This window comes from Lactuca virosa, chromosome 8 (genome assembly GCF_052849685.1).
Source record: "Lactuca virosa cultivar CGN04683 chromosome 8, Lactuca_virosa_CGN04683_v6, whole genome shotgun sequence".
Taxonomy (NCBI): Eukaryota; Viridiplantae; Streptophyta; class Magnoliopsida; order Asterales; family Asteraceae; genus Lactuca; species Lactuca virosa.
This window is the reverse complement of record NC_136433.1, coordinates 177,199,452-177,208,409: the sequence shown is the minus strand read 5'-3', so window position 1 is coordinate 177,208,409 and position 8,958 is coordinate 177,199,452. Positions and strand designations below refer to the sequence as shown.

Below are 8,958 nucleotides of genomic sequence, written 5' to 3'. Positions count from 1 at the left end.
GATTATGCTCTAGTTGTTGATATGTTTTTGTGTCTTGAGCTCTCTTGTACTCCAACTCACAATCCTTAGTATAATGGGGTCCTCTACAAGCTCCACATCTAACTTGAATTGGTCCACCCAATTGTGTGGTCTTTTCTTTCATTTCATCGAGCTTTGCAATTACTACACTGATAGTATCTTGACCTCCATATTTACTTGACTTTCCTCTAGTGAAATCCTCATTTGAGTTGTGATACTCTCTTGAATGCTTAGCAAGTTATTCAATCAAAGTTTTATTTGTTGTCAGATTCTTATTTGTCATGGCCCTTGTGAGTCTAGAAGTTGACGAGTGCACACATTGACTCCATCATAAAATATCGATATTTCTTGTTGCACATTGAAGTCATGTTAAGGGCAATGTCGTAACAATCTCTTGTAACGTTCCCAAGCTTCGTATAATGACTCCCCCTCAAATTGTTGAAAATTCTGGATGTTTCTTTTAAGCTTTGCCACTTTTAAAGGAGGGGTAAACTGGTTTATGAACTCATTCCTAAAATCAGCCCATGTCGTGATTGCTCCAAAGGGAAGTGATTTTAACCATTCCTTAGCTTCACCCTTTAAGGTGACCGGTAAAAGTCGAAGCATCACTGCATCTTTACTCACGTTTGGTGCATGAAAATAATGTGAAATCTCCACCACCTATTCTATATGCTCATAAGCGTCCTCGTGCTCCTTCCCATAAAAAGGTAGTTCCCTTAACATATTGAGAATGTGCCTCGGAAGTTCAAACTTTGTTGTGGCTGGGATTTTTGGTGGATCAAGACCCCATCTATTTTCGTTCCTTATATGTCGTTTGTACTCTTCCATTGACATGGTCGTGATGTCCCCCATATTTCCTGCTAAAACAAAAGTAGAAAAACACGCGTAAAAGGAACAAAAGCTAAAAACGAACTAGAAACTAACTACAACGTGACCACGACGTGGTTACAGATCAGACAGAAAAATAACTTTTTGCGTTTTTTACCGCACAAAAAGGATCGATTAACTTAAAGAAATTAAATTAACAACTAAAATAGCCGTTCCCCCGCAACGACCCCAAAAACTTGATGTGCACAGATTATACCTATCTAGTTTTAAATTTATAACCTAACAAACCTATACTAACTATGCACCTATAGGCAGTGTACCTAGTCAGCTTATAGTATAGCTTGGGTAAGTCGGGTGTCGATCACAGGGAAATGTATTTAATTAATAAAATAATTACTAAAAGCTAAACTAAGAAAAACAACAAAAAGTGGGGGGTTTTATCTGATTTTACAAGTTCAGAAAAACTTAAGCACTCAACTAAAAATGATTATAATCAATATACTAAAACACTTTCGTTTAGTTTCAAATCCACCTTTTTCCTATGGTTAGTTATTATTTATGGATTAATGAAATTCGTCACCAAGTTATATGTAATTAGCAATTCAAGTCCAAATTTACTAATATTTTCACCAATTCATGAACTACCTTGTATTGTCATACACAAGCAAAACACAGAATTAGTTATATGGGATATGTAAGATTTATCTAAGGGAACACAATTATGGTCACAATTATGTTCTCCAACACATCTAAATTTGTTAGTTTTATTACTTATCTAAGATTTGGTCGATCCTAGCTCTAACAATTTAATAGTCACTAAATCACTAGGTAATCAAGTTCATGTAATTTAATGGTCACTAAGCTACACTACACTTGAAATTAAGCAACAAAATTACAAACTTTAACATGGTACGTAATGATAATCAAACACATGCATAAACCAAATTAATATAATCCATAAAGTAAGAAACTAACTCATAATTTTAGGTTTCATCTAACTAAACGAAAGCAAGGGTTTTTAGCCCATAATCACAGCTGATGAACACATAAACATAAGGTAAACTAAGCTAAAAATCATTAAACTAACCAAACCTAATGTGTAGATGCGAATCCTTGCTCCAATCGACTTCCTAGCTTCAAAATCGGCCCAAGGGGTTCTTAGAATGGTTTTTGTCGCAATACTTCTCCAGAAAGTCACCTACAAGTCCCTCAATTCGTCATAATGTTCGGATATATATACTTTCCTAAAATCTGGCCACCACGACGTGGTAATGGCACAACGTGTTGGTCCTCGTGTTTATCCCGTATTCTCCAAGCCAGCGTCAAGAATCGTGAAGATTCCATTCACCAGGTCGTGGTGGGATCACCACATCGTGGTGGTTGGAAATTCAACATTTGTCAAAACACGAAAGTCGTCCGAAATTGTGTCTAGTTTTCAGATCATTTTGAATCACCTTAATCAGAGTTACGAGTCATGAGATATAATCAAAATACTGACGAGGGGTCAAATGTCAAACAACATCCTTCTTGTGTCTTCTTCTTGTCTAAGGTCGTATTTTCCTGCTTCTAGCTTCCATATTGCTTCTAAGCATGTCTTTTATGGTACATAACAAATATTAAGCATAATAAGTACCTTTTATTCTATAATAAGTATAATTATAGCTAAAAGTATTAAGATATGATGTAAAAAATATATATACATATGTACATATCAAAATACCCCACACTTATCTTTTGCTTGCCCTCAAGCAAAACTAATTAATTTTAATTCAAACCTTCATCACCACCATCATATAGAACAATCCCTTTTGAACTCAACCATTATACCAAGACGTCAATGTGCATATTTGTGTCTAAAATCCTAACAACTTCCCCAATCCTAAATACTCACAATCCTTATGAACTTTCATCCCTTAGTTTATACGACACTCATTTCTGCAACCCTCCAAATCAATTCCCAGAACTCTTTCTTAACCTCAATGTATTTTTGGTTAAGCAACCCAAGCATACATAATCTAGAAATTAAAACTTTAAATACCAAATTGGAGCTCTTGGAATTCTTCACTTCTTTGATATTTGATCTTTGATTTCTTTGAATTCACCACCTTTATGATTTTCGGTATCTTCAACTTTTTGAATTTCTTCAGAATTTTTGATATTTGATCTTCATACTTTACACTTTGAATGCTCCAAAAATTCTTCAACCTTTTCACTTTTTGGTAATTTCTCTCTTTTTTACATGTAACTCACTTTTTTTCACTCAAAACCTATATGCTTAAGCAGAGGCGCTTAACTTCAACCCTTATTGATTAAAGGTAGTAGTCGATGTGCAATGACTACATAAGCTTTCCTGGATAGATTTCAGGTTTAGGCTGCAAAACTTATTATACCATATAAACTACCAGATTACCTTTTCATATCTCATGACTTTTCACTAAGACTTAGGAAGCCACAAATATACTAAAACATATGTTGGCTCAATTAAACATTTGAGCTCTCATTGGATCATCCCATATAACACTAGCAACTTAAGTTTAAACCATTATTACTAGAATTCTTTATTAGATTATTACATACAACGCCCTTATTGTATGCATAAAATAATTTAAAATCAATAAAAGGTAGAAAAAGGAACAGACGCCCCTAGGATAGAAAATGCATCTCGAATTATGTGTAGGATCTCTAGCTTGCTCTAAAGTGTGGAAACGGAATTGGAAATTTGAATGACAGCCTCCTGATGTGATGAAAAACTCCCCTACGACATAGGAAAGTATCAACCATGTCGTGGTAGCCAGGACATTAATTTAGCATGGCATAAAAATAAAATGCGATGGTGTGGGAACAGCTCATCCATACCATGGAATTCAATATAGAATTGGAAACACCACTCTTGAACACTTAGACTACTGAAAGTACTGGATCAGAATCGAAAAACGGACTCGAAAAGCACCACCTCGTGGCGGAATTCACCACCTCGTGGTGGCTCAAACATATTATTTTTCTGGCATTCTGACTGCGACAAAACGACGTAGTGGGGATTACCACGACGTGTTGGTCTTGAAATTGCAATAATCGGCGCCAGAATGAGCTGATTACTGGAATATATGTGGCACAAACGAATGTACGAAGCTGTTAGGCGTGACTCCTCACTTATTTACGCAAACAAACACTTGGAAAGCTTCTTCTTGTGAATGCAAATATGTCGGATCGAATGAAATTAAAGAACCATTCTTGAAAAAAATGTGATGAACCACTGTCACGACGTGTTGATGATTTCCACGTCGTGTTCTCTTCTTTTCAGTAAATATGTTTCAAAATGATTTTCTCTTCATTATGTGCGAACCCAACACTTATTCAAAAACTTGTTCTTCAATTGTGATCTTCAAAAGTCACACGACTTCTTCAAATTAAGCTCCTTCACTGCTTCACTTTCGTTTAACGCTACAAAATAAGATCAAGAACTAGAGAAACACATCATCATTCGGTTAAACTAAAAAAAACTAAAAATTAAAAACTAAAAACTAAAACAAATCAAAACGAAACGAAAATTCAAACTCATAAAAAGCGGGTTGCCTCCCGACAAGCGCTTCTTTTTTAGGAGTCGTTAGCTGGACTCCTTTCCACTCTACGTTGCGTCAGGTGGAAGTGTAACCTCCGCATTCTCCATCATCTTGAACCTTACTTGTTTGTAAGCAACCCTTCTATTGAATGCCTTTCTTGAAATTTCTTGCATTGTTGGGTTGACATCTTCTTTATGTTTCTGCTTGGGTTCTTTCCTCATTCCCATGTCTTTAGCTTTTGTCTTGTCTCTTTCCGGGTTTTTTCTTTTCAAAATGAGACTCATCACTTTCTTCTTCTTTTTCTTGAATCGGCTCTGTTACTGGGTTTGGTGATCTTGTAAAAGCAAACACCTCAAAAATCATAGGTGTTGAAACTGGAGGTTTCGAATAGTTCACTTCTTTTTCCAATTGCTCTTTTGGTAAAGGATCCTCCCATTCCTCCCACTCTTCTTCCTTCATGCGTTCAAATTCATCATGCTTAAGGAACTTCGTGTTTTCTTGTTTCACTTAATTTGCATTGGTACGGGATGGGAAAGGAAGAGGTGGTCGATACGGCTCAACAATAGAAAAATCATAATATTCTTTTATTGCCCACGACGTGGCACTATTGCCTCCACGTCATTGCGACTGGGTAGCTTCACGATACTCTTCTTCTTCTTCTTTCTTTTTTACTTCAAATGAATGATTAGACTCCTCTTTAAGGTACTTCATATGCACCAATTCATCTTCTTCTTATTCTGTTTCAACGGCCATGGGTTGAGCATTTTGGATTGACTCGAGTTTTCGTGATGGTGAATCCGGTAGGTTTTCTTGTACAAGCCTTGTTAATTGCACTACTTGCGTACATATACTTAAAATAGATTCTTTTTGTTCTCTAGGTATTGCATTAGTTGCATCATGTCTCTTTTCGCTAGCTTCCATGAATCTGAATAGCATCGACTCGAGAGCATCTATCTTCTCGGATTGGACTCGTTCTAGTTGGTAGAGATTATGCTCTAGTTGTTGATATTTTTTCGTGTCTTGAGCTCTCTTGTACACCAACTCACAATCCTTAGTATAATGGGGTCCTCTACAAGCTCCACATCTAACTTGAATTGGTCCACCCAATTGTGTGGTCTTTTCTTTCATTTCATCGAGCTTTGCAATTACTACACTGATAGTATCTTGACCTCCATATTTACTTGACTTTCCTCTAGTGAAATCCTCATTTGAGTTGTCATACTCTCTTGAATGCTTAGCAAATTATTCAATCAAAGTTTTATTTGTTGTCGGATTCTTATTTGTCATGGGCCCTTGTGAGTCTAGAAGTTGACGAGTGCACACATTGACTCCATCATAAAATATCGATATGTCTTGTTGCACATTGAAGTCATGTTAAGGGCAATGTCGTAACAATCTCTTGTAACGTTCCCAAGCTTCGTATAATGACTCCCCCTCAAATTGTTGAAAATTCTGGATGTTTCTTTTAAGCTTTGCCACTTTTAAAGGAGGGGTAAACTGGTTTATGAACTCATTCCTAAAATCAGCCCATGTCGTGATTGCTCCAAAGGGAAGTGATTTTAACCATTCCTTAGCTTCACCCTTTAAGGTGACCGGTAAAAGTCGAAGCATCACTGCATCTTTACTCACGTTTGGTGCATGAAAATAATGTGAAATCTCCACCACCTATTCTATATGCTCATAAGCGTCCTCGTGCTCCTTCCCATAAAAAGGTAGTTCCCTTAACATATTGAGAATGTGCCTCGGAAGTTCAAACTTTGTTGTGGCTGGGATTTTTGGTGGATCAAGACCCCATCTATTTTCGTTCCTTATATGTCGTTTGTACTCTTCCATTGACATGGTCGTGATGTCCCCCATATTTCCTGCTAAAACAAAAGTAGAAAAACACGCGTAAAAGGAACAAAAGCTAAAAACGAACTAGAAACTAACTACAACGTGACCACGACGTGGTTATAGATCAGACAGAAAAATAACTTTTTGCGTTTTTTACCGCACAAAAAGGATCGATTAACTTAAAGAAATTAAATTAACAACTAAAAATGCCGTTCCCCCGCAACGACGCCAAAAACTTGATGTGCATAGATTATACCTATCTAGTTTTAAATTTATAACCTAACAAACCTATACTAACTATGCACCTATAGGCAGTGTACCTAGTCATATTATAGTATAGCTTGGGTAAGTCGGGTGTCGATCACAGGGAATGGTATTTAATTAATAAAATAATTACTAAAAGCTAAACTAAGAAAAACAACAAAAAGTGGTCGTTTTATCTGATTTTACAAGTTCAGAAAAACTTAAGCACTCAACTAAAAATGATTATAATCAATATACTAAAACACTTTCCTTTAGTTTCAAATCCACCTTTTTCCTATGGTTGGTTATTATTTATGGATTAATGAAATTGGTTACCAAGTTATATGTAATTAGCAATTCAAGTCCAAATTTACTAATATTTTCACCAATTCATGAACTACCTTGTATGGTTATACACAAGCAAACCACAGAATTAGTTATATGGGCTATGTAAGATTTCTCTAAGCAAACACAATTATGGTCACAATTATGTTCTCCAGCACATCTAAATTTGTTACTTTTATTACTTATCTAAGATTTGGTCGATCCTAGCTCTAGCAATTTAATGGTCACTAAATCACTAGGTAATCAAGTTTAGGTAATTTAATGGTCACTAAGCTACACTACAATTGAAATTAAGCAACAAAGTTACAAACTTTAACATGCTAGGTAATGATAATCAAACATATGCATAAATCAAATTAATATAATCCATAAAGTAAGAAACTAACTCATAGTTTTAGGTTTCATCTAACTAAACGAAAGCAAGGGTTTTTAGCCTATAATCACAGATGATGAACACATAAACATAAGGTAAACTAAGCTAAACATCATTAAACTAAGCAAACTGAATTTGTAGATGCGAATCCTTACTCCAATCGACTTCCTAGCTTCAAAATCGACCCAAGGGGTTCTTAGAAGGGTTTTTCTCGCAATACTTCTCTAGAAAGTCGCCTACAAGTCCCTCAATTCGTCATAATGTTCGGATATATATACTTGCCTAAAATCTGGCCACCACAACGTGGTAATGGCACAACGTCGTGGTCCTCGTGTTTATTCTGTATTCTCCAAGCCAGCGTCAAGAATCGCGAAGATTCCATTCACCACGTCGTGGTGGGATCACCACGTCGTGGTGGTTGGAAATTCGAAATTTCTCAAAACACAAAAGTCGTCCGAAATTGTGTCTAGTTTTCAGATCATTTTGAATCACCTTAATTGGAGTTACGATTCATGAGATATGATCAAAATACTGACGAGGGGTCAAGTGTCTAACAACATCCTTCTTGTGTCTTCTTATTGTCTAAGCTCGTATTTTCCTGCTTCTAACTTCCATATTGCTTCTGAGCATGTCTTTTATGCTACATAACAGATATTAAGCATAATAAGTACCTTTTGTTCTATAATAAGCATAATTATAGCTAAAAGTATTAAGATATGATGTAAAATATATATATATATATATATATATATATATATATATATATATATATATATACTACTTTATAATACATAAATAATTATGGGTCCCATGATTTTTAAGACCAAAATCTTAAAAACAAGGAGAAGAGATTATGACCATTGATTTGAAAATAGATGATGAAGATGATTATCCATGTGAACCAAAAACAACCAATCAGATTCAATCTATTAAATAATCTGAAAGTTTAAAAATTATACAAGCTGAACATTGTGAGGCGCCATTTAGATGCACATAAAAATAAGCAGTAAAAGATCATGACCTTCCATTTACATTAAAACAATCTAAACCTTTAATTGAATTAGTGATCCGTGTGAATAGATTTCAACCAATAGAAATGCATTTTGACAGATATAAATATAGCAAATCTCATTAACATTTCTTTACTCTCTCTCTCTCACTTTCTGACCTCTGCAACTTTTTTTTGCGCCTGTTGTTGTAATGAGAATTCTTCGCTCGACCTCTGCAACTTATTTTTGCGTTGCGCCTGTTGTTGTAATGAGAATTATTCGCTCTGAATTAGCTTGACTCAGAGTCAGCTTTATTTTTTCATATTTCTTGCAACATTAACGTGGATACAACATATGTTTGTTTCTACGTGAACCCCTGGCAGAATAAGCATCAGTTAGTTATTCTTTTATCATGTAACTATAAAATAAATGTTTTCGATATTTGTAATTTTGTATTGTAACTTCCTTTTTTGTGATGTATCAAGTGTTTATATTTATGTGTCTTGGCATATATGAAGTTGTATGAAATTTTATAAAAGTAGTACTTATTAAAAATATCAGTAAGACCCATATTTTATTTCATTTTTAGGAAAACTTGGATGAATCCCAGTAACACAAATCGATGGCCAAACTTTCAATTTTCTTATGTTTTTAGATTCCTGAAAACTTGGATGAATCCCAAACCCCAAGTGCATATTGATGTTTATTCTTCAAAATAGAAAATAAATAGGAAAGATCTAGATATATCGAAAGGCTTAAAGCCAAAAAA

The 8,958-nt window shown here is 35.1% G+C and overlaps 2 non-coding genes across 2 annotated transcripts; both read left to right on the top strand.

Annotated features, from left to right (window-relative positions):
- Nucleotides 1-379: 379 nt before the first annotated feature.
- LOC145135002 (small nucleolar RNA R71) lies at nucleotides 380-486 on the top strand. The gene has a single exon (XR_013719482.1). It is a non-coding gene; the product is annotated as a small nucleolar RNA R71 (small nucleolar RNA).
- Nucleotides 487-5,772: 5,286 nt separating this feature from the next.
- Nucleotides 5,773-5,879, top strand: LOC145134999 (small nucleolar RNA R71). Its single transcript, XR_013719481.1, has one exon. It is a non-coding gene; the product is annotated as a small nucleolar RNA R71 (small nucleolar RNA).
- Nucleotides 5,880-8,958: the final 3,079 nt, after the last annotated feature.